This window comes from Symsagittifera roscoffensis, chromosome 6 (genome assembly GCF_963678635.1).
Source record: "Symsagittifera roscoffensis chromosome 6, txSymRosc1.1, whole genome shotgun sequence".
NCBI lineage: Eukaryota > Metazoa > Xenacoelomorpha > Acoela > Convolutidae > Symsagittifera > Symsagittifera roscoffensis.
In genome coordinates this window covers 10,935,231-10,959,266 of record NC_087067.1, presented here as the reverse complement: position 1 = coordinate 10,959,266, position 24,036 = coordinate 10,935,231, and the positions used below count along the sequence as shown (strand labels likewise).

The 24,036-nt window shown below is 45.5% G+C and overlaps 3 protein-coding genes across 7 annotated transcripts in view; all 3 read right to left on the bottom strand.

The window, feature by feature from the left end:
- LOC134848536 (cyclin-dependent kinase 1-like) overlaps nucleotides 1-24,036 on the bottom strand; it is a 488,218-nt gene that overhangs the window by 426,029 nt on the left and 38,153 nt on the right. The window lies entirely within an intron of this gene.
- LOC134848537 (AP-3 complex subunit sigma-1-like) overlaps nucleotides 1-24,036 on the bottom strand; it is a 144,359-nt gene that overhangs the window by 82,171 nt on the left and 38,152 nt on the right. Inside the window, exon 1 of one of the 4 annotated variants that reach the window (XM_063866042.1) lies at nucleotides 18,880-18,889. The exons of the other annotated variants lie outside the window; for them this stretch is intronic. The gene's annotated coding sequence lies outside the window, so the exon portion shown is untranslated. Of the gene's footprint in view, nucleotides 1-18,879; nucleotides 18,890-24,036 lie in introns of those variants that run through there. 4 annotated transcript variants of the gene reach the window in all.
- Nucleotides 1-24,036, bottom strand: part of LOC134848538 (NADH dehydrogenase [ubiquinone] 1 alpha subcomplex subunit 5-like) — a 134,648-nt gene that overhangs the window by 72,465 nt on the left and 38,147 nt on the right. The gene's annotated exons all lie outside the window — the stretch shown is intronic.

The following is a 24,036-nucleotide window of genomic DNA, read 5'->3' as shown; positions in this document are numbered from 1 at the left end:
CTTCTGGAAGTCTATGCCAGCAGCGCTCAAAAGGCCTACCCTTGACAAGCTATACAAGCGCTTGAGGGATCTCGACTATACCCAAGTCGATGAGAGATTGGCGGTGATGTTGAACGCTATCCTACAGTTAGAGGCGCAAGGCCAATGTAGAGAATCAGCGACAGAAGACGTGTTGATGGTTGGCTACACTTCGGAGGGGATATCCAATCAAGAACAGACCAGATGCCTACCCTGGAACGTGGATGGAGGTGTGAGGGGATTCGACTTGGCAAGAAATCCCGGCTTGAGTAACAACACAGAATATGGTGCGGGAGAATTCCCCCTCCCCACCAGACCGCCAGCTGGATTCGCAGCCAAATCTACGAGCAGGCCACTGTCAATGATACGGTCTCAGCAAACAGTGGAGGCATATCCTGACCTCAGTAACTTGAAGAAGGAACTGGAGAGGGCTCAGATGGAGCGAGACAAATCGAACCTTGAAAAGGATGGTGCGAAACTTCAGAGGGACCAGGCGAACCTGGAAAGAGATCAGGCGATCCTCGAGAGGGATCAGGCAAGGCGCGATCTGAGTATGATTAGGGCGGAGTACCAGCAGGCACAGAAGGTGCGCGAGAATGAGGCGAACTGCGAGCAGATAAAATCAGAGATGGAAAAGATAGAGATGAGGCCACAAGAGTTCGCGAAGCAGAAGGAAAGGAATACGAGGATGATGGAACCAGTTGCCACGTGATCGAGACCAGAGTCGCGGATGGAGGTGGATGAGGTTCCCCGGTCGAGTGGTCGAATTAATTTAGGCCGAGTAGCCCAGGAGCACATGAATGAGGGGCAAGAAGCATGGACAACGCCTGAGCCGGTGCCCTCCGTGCGCGGTCTATATACACAACCGATACGGCCGTTGATGGAAATCGCGCTACCGGGATACACTCCCAGTTCAACTCCCAGTAGCAGCCAAACCGGTACGGGTTCATCGCGTCTCAAGGGGCTACACGATAGGTTGCAGTCGAGGGCTCGTGACGATTCAACAGGAGAAGAGCGCCCTCCCACCTGGAGAGACCATCCAGTCAGGAATGCAATAATTGCGAGTTATAAGAAAAACGCAGATGGCGCCTATCACAGGCAAAACCGCATAGACTGGACAACGGCACAACGGGCAAGGAGGGATTGCTTTCATGACGCGTCTTGGGCTGAATACTTCACACAGCCAAGAATACCAGAGGGCGCAGTGCACTCGATTATAGGGGACAGGCTGATACGAGTGCTGACGCGAATTTAGTCACATTGGCAAGTTGCAGTCTTGAGTTTTTCTGGAGCTGCAACGCCGCAGATGTTGGCGTCACTGGAGATGTTAGACATGTTGAAGGTGTACACGTTTACTTTGATGATGTGAACCAATGACGTGTCCAGAGGGGAGTCGAGAAAATTAATGAGGCTGCACGAAAAGATGAGTTGTTATCTTGAGAAGCTGAGGATTTATCTAGATCCCGCGATACTCACCATTTGCCCTGTCCCATACATTATGAAGGTCGACCAACACGCGAGAGAGATGAATGAGAAAATGCGCAATATCAACAAGATAATCAGACAGATCCAGCACAGGAGCGTGCTCCCCTTAAGATTGTTGGGAATGGCCGATATGATAGAACGCTCCCTTCCGGATGATGCGTCTTCGGATGGCTTCCACTTTGATAAGCCCAGGGGCATGGAGTGGCTGAATGGTGTCTTCCAGAGACACATAAACATTCTAGAGTCAGACATGCTGGAAACAGCCCAGATTACCTTTGGTCCACCCCCAATACCTCCCTTCTTCGCAACTAGGCCCCTATCTGGCCGTTTGTGAGCAGCAGTCGACTCGAGAGATAGCTCAAGGCGCAGCCGGACCAGACAACTGGGATCCACACCGATTGAAGCAGAGGAAGGCAGAGTCATCCACGCCCAAAAGCTCAGTGGTATCGTCATGGTAGTGGTGGACAAGAAGAAGGCGGAGAGACCAGCGGAGCCGAGCAAGGCATGTAATCAAGAGAGGGTGAAAGAGTTGGATCTGGAGGATTTAGCATGCATGCAGGAGTTGGCGACCCTGGGGTTCAAGAACGTGTCACATGAAGACTTCCACTGATGGTGTTCAAATTCCGGGAACAACTGCAGTGCAGAATGGGGGCAAAGGTGAAGGTCCCATCGATGCCTACCCCAATTTCTGGAACTTGAATTCCGTGACAGGGGACTAGGGAGAAGTCTTGAGAATCCCGGCGTGGAAAGGGAGTTTTGAAATGGTGAAAAAGGAGTTGGAAATGATACTTGAGCGAGAGGTTCTGCCCACTAACACCCCGAACTCCCGATGGTCAGAAGAATGACCCTAGGGATGAACAGCCCCTTAGAATTCCCGTCCCTACACGTAAGAGCCACTGTGAAAAAGCAGCAAAAAGAGTTTACGAACGGGTGGGATCCCTTGCTCATTGGATACTCAGCCGCAGTTTTTTTCCGCTTATTTAACATCAAAATAAACTCGTGGACGACGCAGGCAAAGAAGATGAGAGGCTCAATGCCCCCGAAGTTCGAGGTCGGGGACATCTTGAGGACGCACGGAAAGGATGAGCTTGAGAAAAAGCTGCCGATTTGGGACGATGGAAGAATGATCGTGGAAGAGGGACACATTTCTCTGAAATTGAGGTGAAGTTCGCCACAAGGAAGTACCGAGCTCCCTACGGATTGGAGGAGCTAGAGCTGAGACAAGAGGGAAAAGAACTTGATGCGGCAGGTCCCCTATATGTAGCCCTCACTGAATTAAAGAAGCTGGACCCATCAACACCCTCACCCTTATCGGTGGGCACCCCTGGAGATAAAAGAAGCCAGACCGTAGAGAACAGAATCAGAGATGCACTAGAGAAAGGACAGGCTGAGTCAGGGGAAGGGGAGAGCATGGATGAGACCCTCAGTAAAGCGGGAGAAGAAGTGGAGGTGGGAAATACACCAGACCAGGACCCAGCTGAAAGAGATTTTACCACACATGAGCTGTTGCAAGACTTGAGTGGAGACGAATGGGCGAACACGGCCACCCCACCCCTGGGATCCCCTCGCAAAGATCTGGAACTGCCCTTGGCGAGCGAGACCTCTATAGTGCTGAAGAAAGCAAGAAGAACGCTTTCCAAGATAAAAAGTGAATGTTGTTGAACACACTCGATGAGAAGATGTGGCAAGATTTCTTGAGCGAATTTAGCCAGAGAGTGGGTGACGAAGTGAAGCTGGAGGCTTTTAAAGATGAGTTGTGGAATACGGTGGTGAAGTTCGGGAAGCCTGTCTGGGTGGATACCGGACTAGATGAAACATCAAGAAAGCAATTACTAGAGAAGATGATCAGCCTGAGGGAACCGAAACAGAAGACCAAAGCTGACGCATGTAAAGATAGCTCTACTCTGAATTAAAAAACTGATGATAAAAGGTTCAGGGATGACAAGAGTAACACTAGTATTATATTTAAAAGTATTTATAATCCTAAGGCTCGAAAAGGGGAGGCAAGAGCTGAATAAACAGGACCTCGATAAAGAGGTCGAATCAGTGATGATAGTGGCGACGCCCCCCAAGTAAAGTATTAGGGTCTCAAAAAAGAAAAAGGGAGACAGAAGAAGCGAGTCCCTCGGCGGACGCGGTCTCGGAGAAGAATCTGAAGGAGACGGCTCCCATGATTCTAGCGCGATGGAAGACAGTGGTTTATAAGGGCAGCTCCGCACTACGGAAGTTGGCCGATGTGACGAAGGGAATGGAAGTCTCGATGTCCTTGACAACGGAGGAGGACTTCAGACCTCAGAAGGCAAACACCAAAAGGGGTTCGACGAGTGGACAAACGTGGGAGGTGGATGTTGGCAAAAAATGGCTCTCGACCCAACACCAGGTCACTGAGAAACAAGTGGCTAGCGATCTTCTTGAGGAGAATCTCTACGGTCATCCTGAATGTGTACCAGAGTACTGGAACCGAAAAAGGGAATAGCTCGAGGCAGTCTCTAGAGAACCATGGGAAGCTTGATGAAATACGGAGATTCTACAACAAGAAGTTTGAGGAGGGGCATGATGTGCATCGTAGTTTGTTTCGAGCTGAAGACTACTCGAAACCAACAAAGCGGGGAGAATATCAGTATATGTCTGGAGTAATGGGGATAGCATACAACCCTTTTTTGGATTCGGAGGCCGGTAACGCCTACATGAATTATTAAGTGGCAGAGTTGTTGAAGTTCTGGACAGAGAAGATAATTGAGATTGACCCGGTAGAAAGGGAAAGGCCGAGCCTAGGCCTGAAACTTGAGAAGACACCAGAAGTGATTAGCGTGCCGCGCTCGAACATGAGGGTAGAATTGAACATGGGAAAGGGAAACGGCATGTTGATTACGAATTTGGGGACGGTTTGGAAGTTGCTGGGGCCTTCTTAGTGTCCGTATCCCCACGCAAGTTTAATTGAAGAATTCACGGACCGAGTGAGACTGTCACCAATGAAGGATGAGGACCTGGGGAATCTGAATGTGATACACAAGCTGATCCTTCCCCATTGTAAAGAGTTGGAAGAGACAACGAGCAAGCCAGACAAGTCAATGGAGAAGATGGAACCCGGTAGTTATCTAGACCTGGCGGGTGGAGGTGGTGGAGAGCATTCTTGCGATGGGCGATCCTGTGTCAGGATACATTCCTTTCAGGAGAAAGACTCAGCCACCTGGTTTGGTGACATCACGGAGAAGGAGAAAAGCGAGGTGTAGATAGTGGCCGAGTGTTATACGAGCACTACTGTGAACATAGCAACGGCGTTGGGGTTCTTCTCGAGGGTATGTAGCTTTCAATCGCTAGAGATGCTAGAACCTGGGCATGCATTTGTGATAGCGCTGAGCGTGGAGTCGTGGCCTGGGGCGTTGCAAATAACCCAGAAACACATCAGAGGGTGGAAGATTGGTCTTGAAGCGGAGATGGGGTTTCCCGTGAGCGAAGCCTATAGCTTGCCAGTGAATGCGAAGTCCTTGGTAGGATCGGTGATGGCCAACCTGTGTGCAAGTCACCATCCATTACACATGGCGATGGTGGAGGTGTCCAGTCAGAGGATAATGATGGACCAATTCTTCTCGGTACCCAAGTGCGTACGCCTGGCTCGAATGTCGCATCACTCGGACAGACTGTTAAGAAAGATCCTGGCAGCTGTGCCAGGGGATAGAGAACACTTGAGTGAGATCTGGGGCAGGAGCTCTTGAGCTTGGAAGTCGAAAACAGGAGTGATTTCGAAAGACAAAACGCGATCGGGAAAACGGTGAAAAGTGCCCCAGCCATGGAAGAGACTGATGTAACAGATGAGAAGATGATAGATCTTGAACCTCGGTTGGAAGCTTCGGGAGAACGCAACCTCCGGAGTATCAATCTCACACATGGGGAATGTCCGTGCCACTGTCTGGCACAGACGGTGTGGTATCCGGAGCACTCGAAGCTCTGCTTGATATGGGACGTGGAAAAGATTCGGTCAATCGGATTACCCGATCATCAACAGAAAATCACCCTGCTAGTCGTGAGCTCAATGCTGACGTTGCGGTGGATTGAAGAGAGTGTGACGAAGTATCGAAAGTCGAGGGCGCCGACGGCGGAATCGATACATGCTATCGACTATTGCAGGAGGCTTGAATTGTTTGAGACTAAGTATTCTCTATACCTATGGAGGTGAGGCACGTATGGAGCCGCATAAGATTCTTCCCATGGTTTCGAGCGACGTTGACGTCTTGGCTATACGTAGTGACGAAGGATCACATGAAGAAACACCAAAAAATATCGACAATTCCTGGTTGGGATAGGGCCGAAGGCCTTCATGAAACCCTTGCTGACGCATCGTAATGCGATCACTACGGGTTGGAAGAGAGTTGGTAGAGTGTCTAGAGATAATACCAGGGCGAGGGAGTCAATACTGGTGAAAAACTTGGCAAAGAATGTAAAGCCTGAGCTCACATTCATCCAGCAAGGACAATCCAGCAAGGACGAGAACATTTTTGGGATCTAATCCGTAATGATTGTAGCTGCACAATCGTTACAATTCGGAATGCCTTTCCGCTAAAGTCTTCGACAGTCATCTCTATCTGCTATTAGTTTTTCTACGCAAAAATTGTCGTTCTTATTCTGACCAGCGAAAATTGTTGTTCTGAATTTCGCACTTTTTCTGCACTCGCGAAAATGAAAATGGTCACGTGTATTGTTAAAAGAATCTTTAAAATTTCACATAGCAGTTCAAATCGCCATCTCCCAATTCGTTCATTCTTTCATTTAGGACTTTTAATTCTCTGAAACAGTCAATTCTCCCGCTAAACTGCTCCAGAAAAAATTTCGACACTGCCATGCACTTTAGACGCCATTCTGGTCAAATGTCATATACTCCCGGACAGCCCGGTCAATGTCCTCAATGAACTTTGAGAAATTCATCGAAACGGTATAGTGTAACATTCGCCCGGAAGTACATATCGACGGAAAATAAAGCTAGATTCTAAGACGACTGGCTAGCGTCTAAACACAGCTCTACATGCTTTTCACCGTCTCTGCCAAAGCCAGTTTTTTTTCGTAGTTTTTCCAACATTGGGTCGATAAAAAAAAACAATACTGTTTCCGGCTTCGATCAGAACGCTCTTATTAACTTAATTATTTGCAAGAATACTGAGCTCATGGCTGGGTCTCAGTATCCCCAGACCACGAGGTCACTCCTAAATCAGGGCTACTACTTGTTTACTATATTACGATTGTTTTTGTTCAGTAGATGAAAATCATCATCTCCATTGAGGATGGATCAACCCGTTCCCCCAACTCCTAGCTTCTCATGAACTGAAAACGAAATTGGTAAAAATTAAATCGAACTCAAGACATCCCGTGATGCTAAAAATTGTGAAAATAACGAGTTACAGTTCTCTCCCGAGATCATTTCTTCTCGGAAGGCTAGACTCGTCGTCTCAATACCCTTCCTGGTTCTTGTGAACTGCTCCGTAACAATTGTAGCGGTACAATCGTTACAACTCGGAGTATATTCTGACAATTTTTGACCACAGTCTCAATCTTCTGTCGTTTTTCCGTTGTTGTTGTCACTGAGAATTTTCTCCTTCGGATTTCGTAGTTTCAGTAAGTGCAAAATTATAACAGGTTACGTGTCGTTCACGTCCAAATCGAAATTTTGAAAATTAGCTTGTCAGTCAAAACTAACCCTTCCCGATTTTTCGGATCGTTCAATTAACGTCACTAATTCATAAAAACCATCAATCTTCTCGGTTAGATGTTAGAATTGAAATTCGAATGCGAAATTGCATTTCCACCATTTCAAGCCCGGTTAATGTCCCCATTGAGTCCTGTAGTCTTTATTAAAATGTTACAGTGCCATCAAACAGAATTTACAAAATGCATGAAGTCACTTTTATCCACGTCATATCGACTCGCGGCAGAATATAAATGGCATCATACTACAATATTATAGCCTTCCAAATTCTTTCACTAATCTGCACTTTCGAGGATATGAGTTAAGATAAAACATTTTTTCCGACTTCTAACGTCTATGTCCCGATTTAAAACTTTTTCTCCAAGGTTTAAAAAGTGTTGGGACGCAGGACGGTCATGCCAACAAACGAACTGAAATTATCCTTCTATGCCTCTTCCCTTCGGAAGTTTAGTTGTTACTGGTCCTGAATATTAAAATTAAGGAACTCGGTGGTTAGAAGAAACAGTGAAATAATCTCCCTCTTCAAGAGGTTAACCAAGCCTTTAATGTCACCACAAAGTGATCAGTCGTCTTAGTTGATTAAAAACAATCATGCAGGCTGGAATATTTTAATATACTCTCCACTCAAGCTTTTCTAAACTAACAGTAAGTGTCTCTAAAGCAACAAAATCTTTAATCTTCAAAACTCAACTAAATGTTTTCGCTTGAGTTTCAATTGCAAACTTAGTTGCTTTGTTTCTCATCGGAGTTTTTGTCACACAAAAAACATTTCTGAGTTTTAACATCTTCTCTTTCTTTGCTTCTTTGTATCTTTCTTTGCTCACTCTTTTTTTTACGTCGTTTAGAAGTTCTAAAACTTCTAAATTTTTCTAATTTTTTTTCTTTTTGCATCTTGACTTTCGGCAATTTGTCAATGTTCATTCTCCTCCTCCTGCGACATTGACTCCGCACTTTCAGTCTCTGTGTCTCGCAACACGTCGGTAGCTATTCTGACGCTGTTGGAGGCAGTTCTCCAACACTTCTGCTCTTCTACTCTTTGTTTACAACAAAGCAGAGGATCAACGTTAGTTTCTCTGTTTCGGCAGAAGCTGTTGTGGAGGCACAACGTCACATTTCTCTCCAAGTCTTCTTTCAACATCTCTTCTTTTTCCCTTCCGTCACATTCACTTGTCTTAGAAGTTCTCTTCACTGCGGTGGTTACTGCATTCCGATGAGTTATAAAAGCTCGCTTGAAAGCTACTCCAATGTACAGCTGATACGCACGGTACTTTCTGCTGTGCTTCGACATATGATTCTTGCAGAGTACAACCATGCAGTCATGTTGGCTCTGAACCATGGCATCAGTCGTCTTCTGGCCCATATCTTTTTCATTTCCATCGGAATGTTCAAGATTTTGCACGTTGTCTCAAAAAGATCTAAGTCTTTTAGACAATCCAATTCCTGCAATTGTTCTTTCGACGACGTTTCTTGTATTTTGTTCTCTCCTACATGAGATTCCAGCCATCGTATCGCCATCATAATTCCTACTATCACTATTGTTTTGGGCTGACATGAATCTGAAAAACCCACGGAGAGCAGCTCTCAACAGTCCCAGATCAACACCATATTACTACGCTCGGGGTACCACCAAGTTTGTAGCAAGCAATGGTAGGGGAACTAATCATGTGTCGACACGATTCTCCTCCAATTACACTTTCCCGACGCTTCCAGTAGTGGTTCCACTTCCATCGTCACTCGTTGGAATTCATCATTCTCGTCTACTGCATTGTGATCCGTGACTGTTGACTCTTTCTGCTTTTGTCTTTCAAAGTCACTGAAGTTCCCACTGGCGTATCCCATGACCTTCTTTAACAGTATCGATTCTAATTCCTCTTTGGTTCTCTCTGAAACTGCTGAGAAAATTTCGCACAGCAACTCGTAAGATTTTTATGACATTCACCCTAGTCTTGCGCATTTTGGCACTGAGAAGGCTTGATCCACGATCGTTCTCGTACTTTTCACATCCACCGCTACAAAATGCACTGGGCATCTGCTCTTGCACATTGGAGCTAGAGTTGATCTCACTAAAAATATCGCTCCTGTTGGTCTACGATAGGTTTCACCACGCCGGATGTTAATTACCACCTCGATCGCTTCTCTCCACTTTCCAATATACTTCTGCTCGGTTTGCAAAACTCCCGGAAACACTTCTACACTGATGGTCGTAACCATCTCATGCTTTTGTTCTAGAATCAATAGTGACTCTAAAGAACCAAACATGCTGTAGAATTATAGTGCAGTCACTAGATTCACCTCGGTTCCACCATGGCAATCTGCTTTCAATTCCGTTTCCGTTTTTGCCTTTATCACAATGTTCCTAAACAATATCGTCAATTGCTTGTGTTGTTTCTCCAGGGTCTTTACATAATCCAGACCTCCACAGGTGTGACCTTCCAGTCCACAGGATTCAGCCAGACAGCTACCAGGTTTGACCCAGTCCTCTGGTCCCCAGCCAGGCAATTCTACTTTGTCTTCTCCGTTGCTCTTAGAGGCTGTCGTCATCAAACTTTAGATGATGTTCAGGTCACGCAAGTTACAGTCTGAGTTCAGTTCCCTCTGCACGTCTTGTGTCGCACGCAATATCGAATCGGCGTTAGGACTCGGACACCCACCATGATGGTTTCGTCAGTTCCCATACCACCATCAAACTCGTTCTTAGCAATTCGTCCGAGAATCCCAATCCAAACTCTACTGGGTTGTCAGTTTTTGGCACTGAAGGTGCAGTCACTTTTTCCTCCAAGACTAGTCCCAGCTTGGTCTGCTGATTAGTCGCGCTTCTTATCGTTGCAAATATTGACATCCAAAATCTCAGCAACACTGCTCGCTCGTAGTCAAAGAAGCAATCGCGTATGTCTTCATTTACGAAAGGGATGAACGCCATCCCTATAATTCCGGATACGTAACTGTATGACTTCTTCCTGATTGGTCCACAGTACTCACTGGACTTCGGCAGTGCTCCCATAGATCTCTTTGTGAGCTTCATCTCCTTGTTAGGGAACATCCTTATTTCGTCAATCTTTTTTATCGGTTACAGCCCCACAGGCAGGCTGATTCAAAGTCACTCGCATTGGCTTACTCTGATGTATGTCCAAAAGCGCCAGTAAGAACAAGGCTTTCGATCGTTCATCACCGTCTCTTAGCATCTTGACAAAAGTGTTCACGGCTGGCACTGATATTTATTCTATCATGAATCGAACAAAACAGAGAGCTTCTCTCCGCTTCGCGCACGCTACTGTTACTCCTTCTTGGTTTATCAAATCTCTCATACTCGTCATTAAGAACACCTTCTCTCCCTTAGATCCCTTTTTTTCTTCCGAATCATATTCACCGCGTGTCAGTCCAGTCATGCACATAGGGTATCGCTATCATGTTCTCACATGTTTTCTTTTGGCTGATTTGACAGCTTTTATCGAGATTTCGGAATCCACTTTTGTTTTTCCAGCTGTCCTCAATGTCACTTTGCTGCCAAGCTTCATCGTCGTTTCATTAATCCTGTCAATCGCCATCTTTGATCGCATCGTTCCCTTTCGGAATCTTGACAGATATACTACTTCTTCCCTGTCTTCTTGCGGTGTCATCATTATAGGAGAGTTTGCCTCATTTTCGTCAGTGGCCGAGTCAATCAGTAACTCGCTCAATCTACTTTCTCAATCGTCGAGTTTGTCAAGGACTTCCCGCCTTAGTGGATCTGTTGAGACATATTTTCAAAATAGACTGGGTCCCGTAGCTCTGAACCACTGTCCAGACCTCTTTCATGAAGGCTACTCTGTCCATACTGCATCCCGTCCTATTTACGTGGTCTCTATGATGAACTTCCCACTCTTCTTCGGGCAAAATTCCCAAGAAAGGTACTCTGGCAGTGCCTTCTATTCTTCTTCTCCTTGGTGATTCCATCAAGAGTTTTTTTATCTCGATGTTTTTAGAATTGCTCGGAGAGCTGCTCTCCGGCAATTTCTGGTTCGTTTCCATGAAAGTCGACGGGGGTTCCAGCGTGGAAGTTCCCCCGTCTGCCGGCTCAGTCATCGCTTCCAACGTGTCCGTTCCGTTTTCAAAGCCGCTGAGGAAGTTATCGTCTTCTTTCTCGGCCTGATCGGGATCCTGTTGCATAGACTCTTTCGATTGACGTCTTCCTTCCTGTCCATCGTCTCGTTTTGGATCTTTTCCTGAACTTGAGGGCCCCTGCTCTTCATCTCTTGGTCTATCTGGAAATTTCGGACTGATCTTCCTCCTCTCCGTGAACTACCTTGACTTCTTCACAGCCGAAGGGTGCTAGCATGGTTCTAGTCTGTAGTGTTCCGCCCACCGTTAACCCTGGTTTTACGCTCGTTAAGATTAGGGAGGTTTCTGATAAGTCAGCCTTGCCTCTCATGACCATAGGCGCTAGATTCAGTTTCGCCAATTCCTCGTCAAATCTTCCAGGCTTCGGAGTCGCTATATTGCTCATTCGTCTCCTCTTTGTTTCATCCGTGTAAGCAAACTGCGTATACTGCAGCACTGCGGCGTTTCTGCCCACAAAGCACGAGTCCATCATCTCGGAGAATTTCGCTACCCTCCTTTTATTAGTTTCAAAGGCTCTCAACCTAGGGGTTTGTATTACGGAGTCTGCTCCGAGCAACATCCTTCTGATCAAAGGGAATTCAGGGATCTCCTCTGGCAATTCCTTGTGGTCACCCCAGCCTTTCGTTTCTTCTCTCAAATTATGATATGCTGCAGTCAGTCGAGGAATTCATGTGACTTCGCAGTTCATCTTTTTGTAGGGCCTTAGATTGCAGAGCTTCGGGAATACCTGGATGAGCCCTCTATCCACTTCTCGCATCCTGTCTCGGAAGTGATCATCAAAACTTATGACGGTCATCTCCGGCTCTGATATCTTCGCGAATAACAAGTCCTCACTCGTCAATTCTCGTAGTGCGTGTTGCTCACACCAGTTAAGTGCACTTCTGTCCGCTGCTGATATGAGGTTCAGGTGCAACACCGACCTCCTGTAAGCCTCCACCTTAACGTCAGGGAACGCAAACGTGACTGCCGGACCGTATATCACCGTCACGAACTCTGTGGCTCCTCTGATCAATGCTAGGGGGTCGGTCCTCATAGCTAAGCTCCGGTCAGTTAGCAGGAGCATGCCCCCAGCATGACGTCGCATGTCTTCCTCCCTCTGAATTGTTTCATCCTCTCCTATTCCAAAGCGATTCTGCTGCAGGAGGTATTGGATAAGAGTATGTCGCAAATCTCTTATCTTAGTCCAGGAATCCGTGGGTTGCTTCACGTCGAATCTCCTCACGTTATCCCTCATCTGCTCCAAATAGCCTGTCAGATTCATCAATCCTCCCAAGTGTCCGTGTGTTATCGCAATTGACGTTAGAAGTCCATCTAATCGCGGCATTGCTGGCTTTCACACCCAATAAAGCTTCCTCATGCCTTGGATGCTTGGTGTCTTTCTCTGATTCATAAGTCACGAACAGGGCTAGTTATTCAACGATCGTTACTTCTACGAAAGCTTGGAGGAATTCTTTGATCAGGTATCGAGAAAGCAATAGGTAAACTTTCGCCAAGAAGAACGCGGTCCATCCGGCTCCTAGCCCTTCGAGCTTGCTGTCAGTCCGGTCATAGCCTTCTTCTCCTTTTACATTCTGTGTCCAGAAAGCTTCCAGGGTAACTTGGCACACTCTGTTTACGAACTCGGCTGACATCTCTCCAGCATTTTCAGCCAGGCTTACCTCTTTCACCAGGTAGGCATGGATTCTCCTGATCATCACTGGGCCTCGCTCGGAAGCGTCCGCGCCCAATGCGGCTATTCGAGGGGTCAAGTGAAACCATTTGTTAGCATCTGGTTTCGTTCTCAGGACCATCGCTTCCAAGTGAGCTCTCGTCTCCTTGGAATTTTTCCTTCTTTCTCTTTCCTCCTTTACTTCCATTCCTCTGAACCATAAGTCGTTTGACATCGCTACGATTTTTCGATGGTCATCGTCAATTCCTGGCTTCAGTTTAAGTTGTCGGCTGAAGCTGGACAGTTCCAACACCAGTATTTCGTCTAACACTATTAAGTGTAGTGCATGATTTCTTAATCCTTGTATCGCATTCGAGATGTCAGACCACAACGCAGGTAATTCCGCCTTGAGTGGTCTTAGGTTCTCCATCTCTATTCCGCAATTTGCGGCAGATATGATCACATCATATTTCCCTTCCGAGAGCAACGCCACCATCGCGTATACAAATTTCAGTCCATCCGAGAGATGTGCATATCCCGGAGACAGTTCAAACACGGCTCTCGGTGTTATTTTGCGGAAAACACCTTCTTTCAGGGTGTCAACTGCCTCACCCATCGATTCGATGATATCTTTTATAGCCGGCCATACAGTGTCTTTGGCCGTCGTAGGCTCTCTGAGTCTGCTCAGGAAACCCCTACTGTGTAGATGGTCGTTCATGCCGGCAAATACGATTGTGATTGAGTTCATTTCCGTTTGTCGTTGTACCCCTATTGCCATTGACACCGAATGCATTAGGTCCAGGTCGACCGCTGCCAACATTATAACGTCAGGCCAAAACAGAGACTTGGAGGTATATATGAAGTCTGAGTTCGCGACTATCATAATCTTCGCTTTCCTCATTTCTGCTTTGTCGTACGCTGCACAGATGGTCTCATCTTTCTTGATCGCCTTCAATTCTTCGTATCTTAGAACATAACCTTCTTGATTCACTTGTTTCGGGTACGCTCTTTCTTTTATGTGACCTGGGGGTGCTTTTACCTGCCTAAACATCTTTACATGTTGTCCTATTGGTGCCCTCGTCGTCAAGAATCTTCCGGGTCTTTCTTCTCGATTTGCCTCATCGTGATTCAGTTTCACATCTTGCAATGGTCTTGCATTCACTGTACCCATTGTATTGTTTAAGGACAGTCCCTCTGAGTCGGCAAATCTCAAGGCGGTTGTAGAGCTGAAGTTTACAACCGCCTTGAGAGTAGAGCTGCCAGCGGCTATCAACCAGTCCACGCCTGTTATTGAGTACAGTCCGTTGACAGACATTCTCGCTCTATTCAACATCTTCATGGCATCGGCTGCAAAGCTCACAGTTCGAAGGTTTAATTTCATCAGATCCTGTTTGTACATATGCCAAGGAGAAGGTATGGGCCTCGACCACATCAAAGAGCTTTTGTCTGGGCGTCGCTCCTCTCGACTGGTACTCGTTGTCTCTGATCTTGTCTCTGGTCTCGAGGTGCTGGTCATCTCCGCGGTCGGATTGACAGGTCCTAATTTTCGTCTTCTTAGGACCTGTCAATCCGACCGCGGTTCTTCTTATTGGCGCTTCTCCCAGTCGATCCTGTACATCTGTCCTTTGCCCTGGCACGCTAGAGCTTTGTGGCCTATAGGTCACGGCTGGGACCGTTCCCAGACGTGTTTCTAGGTTAGGGGGCACAAAGGTTGAAATTGCCGGCTCATTCGTTGTTTTTTCCTTCTTTAGCACTCCCGTGTCAAAGAGCTCGACTTTCATTTCATCCAGTCGCTCTTTCCATTTCATTATGCCTTCTTCTTGTCGATGTCAACGTTTTTGTGCTCATGGGTACGGAGCAGACGGTCAGTACCGCGCACTTGAATTTCTGCCAGAGAGTAGAGAATAGGCACACCATCATCGACTCCCATTGTGCCTCTTCCTCATCTGAGCATCTAGACACATTGTTTGTCTCTATAAGGACCATTATGCTAGGGATCCTCCCTGGGTTCGTCAGCTGCACCATTTGAAATAGCTGGGCTATCGCTGCACCTCCAAAGGCCATCATCGTAGTGATCCAGGGGGTCCTCAGGTTCTGGAGTATTCTCACCAAGCTGTCACCCAGTATCAGATATGATGTCCCAAGTGGCGGTTGCTACAAGTTTACTGCTGGGCTCCAAGTCGATCGATTGAAGCAGGCTCGCGGATCCGTGTCTGGAACTCCTGTGAGGTTACTCTTCGCCTGGTTGTTCTTCTGCACGTCAATCACTCGGGACACTTTCTTCATCGGCATTTCTCGTATCTTCCTGTCTGGGACCTCAGAGCTCTTTGTTGGTAACGTTGTATCACTAACTCCCGTTCTCGCTATCGTCTCTTGGGATCCGGAATTGTTACTCTCCCTTTCGTAGTTGGGGGTCGCACATCCGTTGTCTGACTTAGTTCGCGAGGTGTCAGGAGCTCCATCGGGACCTGCCCACGAGGAACATTCCTTGCGGGTTTTACTTTTACCACTGCCGTCGTCAACGTCAGCCGTTCCGATCGCTCTTTATACTCTCGCCTCAAGCGCTCTATTTCTTGACCATGTTTCATGTTGCAATCTTCAAACTGACTTTTTCTCGTATTTATGTCTTCTTCCATAGTGAGCATGGTTTTGGTCATGCCATCCAGCTCCCTTCTGATCTTCTCCACTTCTTCTATCGTTCCGTTGAGGTCTTGCATGCTCTCTTTCGTCTGAACTTCTTCTTCTACTCTCGCCCTCTTTGATGGCACAGCTTCTCTCAGTTGTGAACTAGACGAGGCAGATTCGCTGTTCAGCTCCTGATGCATTTTTCTCAGACCAGGCCTGGTTAGCAGAGGCATCTCACCTGGTTGGTAGGTCCTGGAACTTCCCAATTCAGGCTCGTTCGCCAAATCACTTCCTGAGAGAGCCCCGTTTCTCCACCTCATTACCTTCATGTTTGGGCGGTCCAGTACTCCTCTTTCTCCGTATGCGGCCATCAATAAGACTTCCGTGGGGCGGTCCCCACTGTTATCATGCCCCAAGATGTTTATTAAGGCGACCAGCAACATGGCTACCTCTGGGTCCTCCAGAGCGAAATCTCGATCCATCAACCGACGATATATCGCATGTATCGTCAGTCCTACGTACGCCTCTGCCATGTCCGTCAATTCGTTCAAGTCGAAGTTGTCAATCTTCTTTTAGATTCGATTCTAATATCAGTTTGACCAATTGAAATCAGGTGAATAATTAAACGATCAATCAGGATCTAGAAAAAAGGTCAAGAATCTCACATTTGTCAGCGTCACTTTAATTTTGTATTAAAATTTATTTAAAACAGCGAGATAAAAAATCATTTCATTGAATTTTGGAAAAGAATGGATCTATTCCTAAGAGCATCATTCGGTTATTCATGGTCACTAATTTCTTCTTACTCATGGTCTTAATAACATAACACATATCACATAACATATCACACACAACACACTTAGTGTGACACCTTCCTGCATGCAACCTTAACTCAGCTTATACTCAAATAGTATTTCTTATGTAAATATAATTGTATGTTAGTATCAGAAAAGTGCATGCAGTCGTCCTCGGTTCGGGTCGTATACTGGAAGCGAGAGTTCTTTCACCTCCCTCTCCACAAGGAAGTCCCTCACTCTCGTCAAGGACAAGACTAGGTTTTCCGGGTCCACATGCTGCTTCATAGATACTTTCCCGGTATGTGCGACGCCGCCGGAGGCAAGGCTGCTACGCCTTCTATCCCTGGCTTTTGCTGCCGAAGGAATTCTATGTTTTTGTTTTTCTCCTAAAATCCGCTGCTAACGCTGTCTTAAAACTCATGTCCACTGTGATCGCTATCGCACATGTTCTATTTGTGAGTATAAAATCGCTATATGTCAATATAATGCTACTTGAGTACTCGCTCGGCAAGTTAAAATATGACTCAAATACTCTCCCTGTGTCCGGTTTCTTAGAGTCCTCGCCTGTTTCTGATCCTAGATCACCTGTCTCTCTTGCTATTTTTAATTTTTTTATTAAAAATTTTTCAACGTGGGTAAGTCCTACCCCCACTCCCCGGACAAAAATATCCATCGACGACCCCGTCGATCGCATACCGGATATTAAATCGAGGTTGGATGCAGGAATGAGTAATTGCTCTTTCTGGGCAGCCCAGAAAGGATCATCTCGTTTGGTTTTCATGTATTTTATGCTTTCACGATCTACATCTTGAATCGTGACGCTGGTCTCCTTTGGGTCCGACGTCATTTCGTTCAGCCATTCTAAGACACGCAGATTCGTCAAGTCTTGTTCATATGATTGCTGTTGCTCGTCGTCGAATTCCATCTCGGGTTTCGACCAGTCGTCGGCCCACTCATCGTCGTGATCATCGACTATGTCAATGTCCTGTGACACAGTTATTTCTTCCAGACCCACTACTTCTTCCACTACCTTTTTCAGATCTATCCTATCCACTACAAAGTCGTCACCGTAAGGGTTATATTTTTTTCTTGGCCTTGTCCTGTCATTCTGACGAGTCTGTATCGTGAACGGAAGATCCGGTTCCAAGTTCTTAGGAACCTCCATCAGTTCGGGGTCTTGCCAGTCCTCTTCTGCGTAAGGTAAGGTTTCATCATCTGCTTCATTAACCTCGTTGAGATCCAGTTCCAGTGGTGGACTTGATTCCTCCTCTACGACCTCATTCCCATCATTTTGTCCCCTGGTGCTCTTCTCATTGACCTCACAGGCAGGATCCATCATCAGATAATCCCCTTCTTCCATGTCTGCAGGTATACACCAGTCTTCCGTCGACGGGTTGTGTGGCTTAATGTTTTCGTAGTGAGCGGCTCGGCCGGTACTCAGTCTATAAAAACGTCCCTCCTGGTGCACTTCTGTGATCATGAAGGGTCCCCTCCACTTTTTAGGAGCTTTTTTGTTCCTTTCGGTGGTATAACGTTTTGAAATACCCATACGTAGTCTCCTATCGAGTAGGCCTTTGCACCAGCTGCTTTTTTATCGAACCTTTTCCTCTGCCTTGGCTGTGCCTGCTGAGTGTTCCGTCTGCATAAGTCGTTTAGTTCTTGCTGACGTCTAATCACATCCCTTGCGTAGACTTCTCGTAACATAATATGTGAACTAACTCCGGTGAAGGAGTGTTGCGTGATGTTGTAAGCTCCCATCACCAGTGGAAGGTAAGTGTCCCAATCGGTCATGTACCTGGAACAATATACCCTCAGCATTGACGCCATTCGTCTGGGGATGGTATGTCTTGGAGTGAGCTTGAGCCACCTGTGAGCGTCTCAGGAGCTCTTTCGTAAGTTCTCCCACAAAAGCTGTTCCGTTATCCGATTGAAACGTCATCGGACAACCATGTCTCGCTATCCACGTATTAATTAGATGGTCGCACGTCTCTTCTGCTGACGCAGTTATGCAGGCCACGGCCTCTGCATATTCGTAAAGTGGTCTATCATGACCAAGACCTGATTATAGCAACAATCTGTCATACATATTTTCTGGTGGTAAATCTGCACCACCTCTTTGAATTCAGATGACTCGATCGAGTGCAAGGGAAATCGCAATTTCCTTGGATCCTTCACCAGTTGGCATGACAGTTATGCTGTTACCCACTTCTCGCATGCCTTCTTCATTCCAGGCCACTCAAAGCGCTTCAGGATCATCTGGTATACTTTGTCGATTCCCTGATGGCCCATCTGATCATGCGACCTGAATAAAAGTTCTGACTGATAGAGTTGCGGCAACACTATTGCATTATATTTGTACAGGACTTTGTCTTCTTCTCCTCTCTTACAAACCACAATCCCGTCCTTGATCAGATATAACCTTCCCTTTTTCTGCATAAACTACTGTCTCAGAATACGGTAACTGTCTTCCTCCAGGTCACCTTTGTCTTGTGTTCCATTTTAGATCCACCTTAATAAGTTACTAGTCATCCGGTCATTTCTTTGTGCTCTTAATTGGTCTGAGAGTCTGTAGCTTGCCTTCAAGTACGTCTTCATGACCCTCAAATGACTATTTGTTTCATCTGGCTGATATGTGTCATCTTCCATCTTCACGCACCAAATTTTCGCTAATGGCTCTGTCTCTTGTCTGAAGGGTTGAACATCAGTCCTGACGACTTCTTTCTGCGGCAACAAACTCATAGATCGTTTCGATACCGCTATTGTTTCTAGAATATCCGCTGCGTTGTCAAAGACTGTTTCGCTATGTAGCAGGTAACGATCGTTGTCAGGGTCTTGATGTAACTCTCTGTCCAGGTATCTTGCTCGAGTCTCCACTAGCAACGTGTGGATCGCTATCTCTGACAATTCCAATCCAGTGCTCGAGTTCCTGTCTGAGTAAGTGTCAATTCCTGAATTCCTCGAGTTGTCATCAACGGAAGAATCTGTCGCTGAGCATGTTTCTTCTTCGGGATCAGATTTATGCGCTCTGCTCATCCATTTCAACTCCCCGGACAAAAATTTCTCTTCCAGATCTTGTTCCTCACCTTGAACACTTTCTTCTACACCTGGTTCCCCGGACAAAATTTCTTTTCAATGTCTTGTTGATGAACTCGCCTGTTCTCATCAACAACTTTCTCCCCGGACAAACTTTCTTGCCCCAGGTTTTGTTCATTCTCTTCGCCTTTCTGATCGTGATCCTGAAAAGTGACGGTTTTCCTTTGTGTCCCTTCCACCTGTTCTTTTCGTTTGTATGGTGTACTTGTGAAGACGTTCTGGGGTATCGAGGACACTAATTGCTGAACTATTGTCCTACAATCCCTCTCATTTTCTTTGTCTTGACGGCTTGATGGCATAATCTTTTTTTTCTCACTGACTGTTAGCGATGCCATGGCTGCTGCCAACTCGGGGTCATCTCTAGTCAATTCTCTCTCCAACAATTCACCCAGCATCCGCATGACTTGCGGAGTGACCTGCACCGTTTTATCCAGCAACGAGAGGCTGTTTATGTTCATACGAGAGAGTTCCTGTTGGAACAGGTTCGGCCGTGGGTCCTTCTTTGATGAGATCTTTATTTCCGCTGCCTTCTTTTCCGTTAACTCGGGGTGTCCCGGAATCGGATGTCCAGATTTGTCCAACCATCTCGTCAAGGGTAGCGCCTCATACGTTGCTTTATCCAGAAACGAGAACCATTCGTTGATTTCCGCCTGATTGGCTTGCTTCTGTTCAAGTCTTTTAGAAAACTCAGTCTTTTGGCTGAGGTTTTCGGCAATTTGGTGTTTGTCACGCATCCTGTGCTCGATTATCATGTGTTAGCCGTCTAATCTGACTATCCACCGACCAATATAGCTCTGGTCCATAGAGTACGTCTTCAACCAGGACAACGCTTTTTTGTCCATGCGTAACTTAAAAGGAGCGCTCCCCAAGTATACGCGGTGCTTCTCCACGAATTTGACCACTGCAAACATTTCTGCCTTTGGTGCACCATACTTCATTTCAGCGTCACTCAACACAATACTGCCATATGCAATGGGACGGAGAACTGTTCTCCCATTCCATTCCTGCTCCTGATGCAGTATTCCTGAGATGGCGACTACTGATGCATCTGTATCAAGAACATGATACAGTTCCCATTTTATGTTCTCGAAGGCAGCTTCAGCTTCTTCGTTCCATTCGAACTTCTTTCCTTTGTTGCGCATCAGTTTCTGCATGGGGTACCCCTTGTCTGCATATCCTTTTATGAAGTCACAGTAATAATTGGCAAACCGTAGGAAGCTCATGAGTTGTGTGTCCGTTCAGGGAGCCTTCCATGTCAACACAGCCTACACTGCTTCCGGTTTCGGCCTAACGCCATGCCTGACGAAATTATATTTTGAAAACACGTCCGCATTCCCATTTAAAACCGCCCTTAATGATTCAAAATCTCCATCACCTATATTCCCTCTCAAGTGTTCTATCTCTGGCAAAACCGGTTTGTCGGATTCTAGTTCATATGACTAGGGGCATTCCGGAAAGTTCGAGCAGCTCGACAAGCCTTCATCCGTATCAAATTTCATTGAAAACAGTTTATCAATAGATTCAAATTCATCAATTCTTTTTAAGTTTTCATCTTTATCAGCATGATTCGGGCAGTCTTTCACACTATATCTTTTCAAGTTTTGTGTCTCCTCATAGTCGGTTTTCATCGGCAAAACGTAACCAAGTTTCTTTCCACGCTACATCGTAACCGTAGTGTCCAGTGTGTTCAACAACATACTGGCACACAGCCCGTTTTGTGTTACGGAAAAGCCCCGGCCTAAAATCACCGAGCTTTGACTATTAGGGTTGGGTACCAAACAAACGTGTTTACTATCACTTAACTAATTTAAATTTCTCATTCTAATAACTGCTATTACAGATTGTAGTCCCGGCTGTAGTTTATCTTTCTATCTAAAAAGCTTGGTACCTTGTTTTCATCTGTTATTATTCCATTAATTGGTTTCTTAACATACTTGCGTTCCGGGTTTCTAATCCTTATTAGACGGTTGTTCAAGTCAATCAACCGATGTCCGCCTTATGTTTTAAAAATACGTCCGCATTCCCATTTCAAACCGCCCTGAATGATTCAAAATCTCCCTCACCTATTTTCCTCTCAAGTATTCTATCTCTGACAAAACCGGTTTGTCGGATTCTAGTTCATCTGACGAGGGGCTTTCCGGAAAGTTCGAGCAGCTCGACAAGCCGTCATCCGTTTCGGATTTCATTGAAAAAAACAGTTTATCAATAGATTCAAATTCATCAATTCTTTTAAAAAATTTTATCTTTATCAGCATGATTCGGGCAGTCTTTCACACTATATCTCTTCAAGTTTGTGTCTCCTCATAGTCGGTTTTCATCGGTAAAGCGTACCCAAGTTTCTTTTCACGCTACATCGTAACCGTGGTGTCCAGTGTGTTCAACAACATACTGGCACACAGCCCGTTTTGTGTTACGGAAAAGCCCGGGACTAAAATCACCGAGCTTTGACTATTTGGGTTGGGAACCAAACAAACGTGTTCACCATCACTTAACTAATTTAAATTTTTCATTCTAAGAACTGCTATTACAGATTGTAGTCCCGGCTGTAGTTTATCTTTCTATCTAAAAAGCTTGGTACCTTGTTTTCATCTGTTATTATTCCATTAATTGGTTTCTTAACATACTTGCGTTCCGGGTTTCTAATCCTTATTAGACGGTTGTTCAAGTCAATCAACCGATGTCCGCCTTACGTTTTAAAAATACGTCCGCATTCCCATTTCAAACCGCCCTGAATGATTCAAAATCTCCCTCACCTATTTTCGTCTCAAGTATTTTCTATCTCTGACAAAACGGGTTTCTCGGATTCTTGTTCATATGACGAGGGGCGTTCCGGAAAGTTCGAGCAGCTCGACAAGCCGTCATCCGTTTCGGATTTCATTGAAAAAAAACAGTTTATCAATAGATTCAAATTCATCAATTCTTTTAAAAGTTTTGTCTCTATCAGCATGATTCGGGCAGTCTTTCACACTATATCTCTTCATGTTTTGTGTCTCCTCATAGTCGGTTTTCATCGGTAAAGCATAACCAAGTTTTTTTCCACGCTACATCATAACCGTGGTGTCCAGTGTGTTCAACAACATACTGGCACACAGCCCGTTTTGTGTTACGGAAAAGCCCCGGCCTAAAATCACCGAGCTTTGACTATTTGGGTTGGGTACCAAACAAACGTGTTTACTATCACTTAACGCATTTATATTTTTCATTCTAAGAACTGCTATTACAGCTTGTAGTCCCGGCTGTTGTTTTATCTTTCTATCTAAAAAGATTGGTACCTTGTTTTCATCTGTTATTATTCTATTAATTGGTTTCTTAACATACTTGCGTTCCGTGTTTCTAATCCTTATTAGACGGTTGTTCAAGTCAATCAACCGATGTCCGCCTTATGTTTTGAAAATACGTCCGCATTCCCATTTCAAACCGCCCTGAATGATTCAAAATCTCCCTCACCCATTTTCCTTCTCAGTATTCTATCTCTGACAAAACCGGTTTCTCGGATTCTAGTTCATATGACGAGGGGCGTTCCGGAAAGTTTGAGCAGCTCGACAAGCCGTCATCCGTTTCGGATATCATTGAAAACAGTTTATCAATAGATTCAAATTCATCAAATCTTTTAAAAATTTTATCTCTATCAGCATGATTCGGGCAGTCTTTTATACTATATCTCTTCAAGTTTTGTGTTTCCTCATAGTCGGTTTTCATCGGCAAAGCGTAACCAAGTTTCTTTCCACGCTACATCGTAACCGGGGTGTCCAGTGTGTTCAACAACATACTGGCACAAAGCCCGTTTTGTGTTACGGAAAAGCCCCGGCCTAAAATCACCCAGCTTTGACTATTCGGGTTGGGTACCAAACAAACGTGTTTACTATCACTTAAGGAATTTAAATTTCTCAATCTAAGAACTGCTATTACAGCTTGTAGTCCCGGCTGTAGTTTTATCTTTCTATCTAAAAAGATTGGTACCTTGTATTCATCTGTTATTATTCTATTAACTGGTTTCTTAACATACTTCCGGTCCGGGTTTCTAATCCTTATTAGACGGTTGTTCAAGTCAATCAACCGATGTCCGCCTTATGTTTTGAAAATACGTCCGCATTCCCATTTCAAACCGCCCTTAATGATTCAAAATCTCCCTCACCTATTTTCCCTCTCAAGTGTTCTTTCTCTGGCAAAACCGGTTTGTCGGATTCTAGTTCATATGACGAGGGGCGTTTCGGAAAGTTAAGCAGCTCGACAAGCCTTCATCTGTTTCGGATTTCATTAAAAACAGTTTATCAATAGATTCAAATTCATCAACTCTTTTTAAAAATTTTTTCTTTATCAGCATGATTCGGGCAGTCGTTCACACTATATGTCTTCAAGTTTTGTGTCTCCTCATAGTTGGTTTTCATCGGTAAAGCGTACCCAAGTTTCTTTCCACGCTACATCGTAACCGTGGTGTCCAGTGTGTTCAACAACATACTGGCACACAGCCCGTTTTGTGTTACGGAAAAGCCCAGGACTAAAATCACCGAGCTTTGACTATTTGGGTTGGGTACCAAACAAACGTGTTTACTATCACTTAAGGAATTTAAATT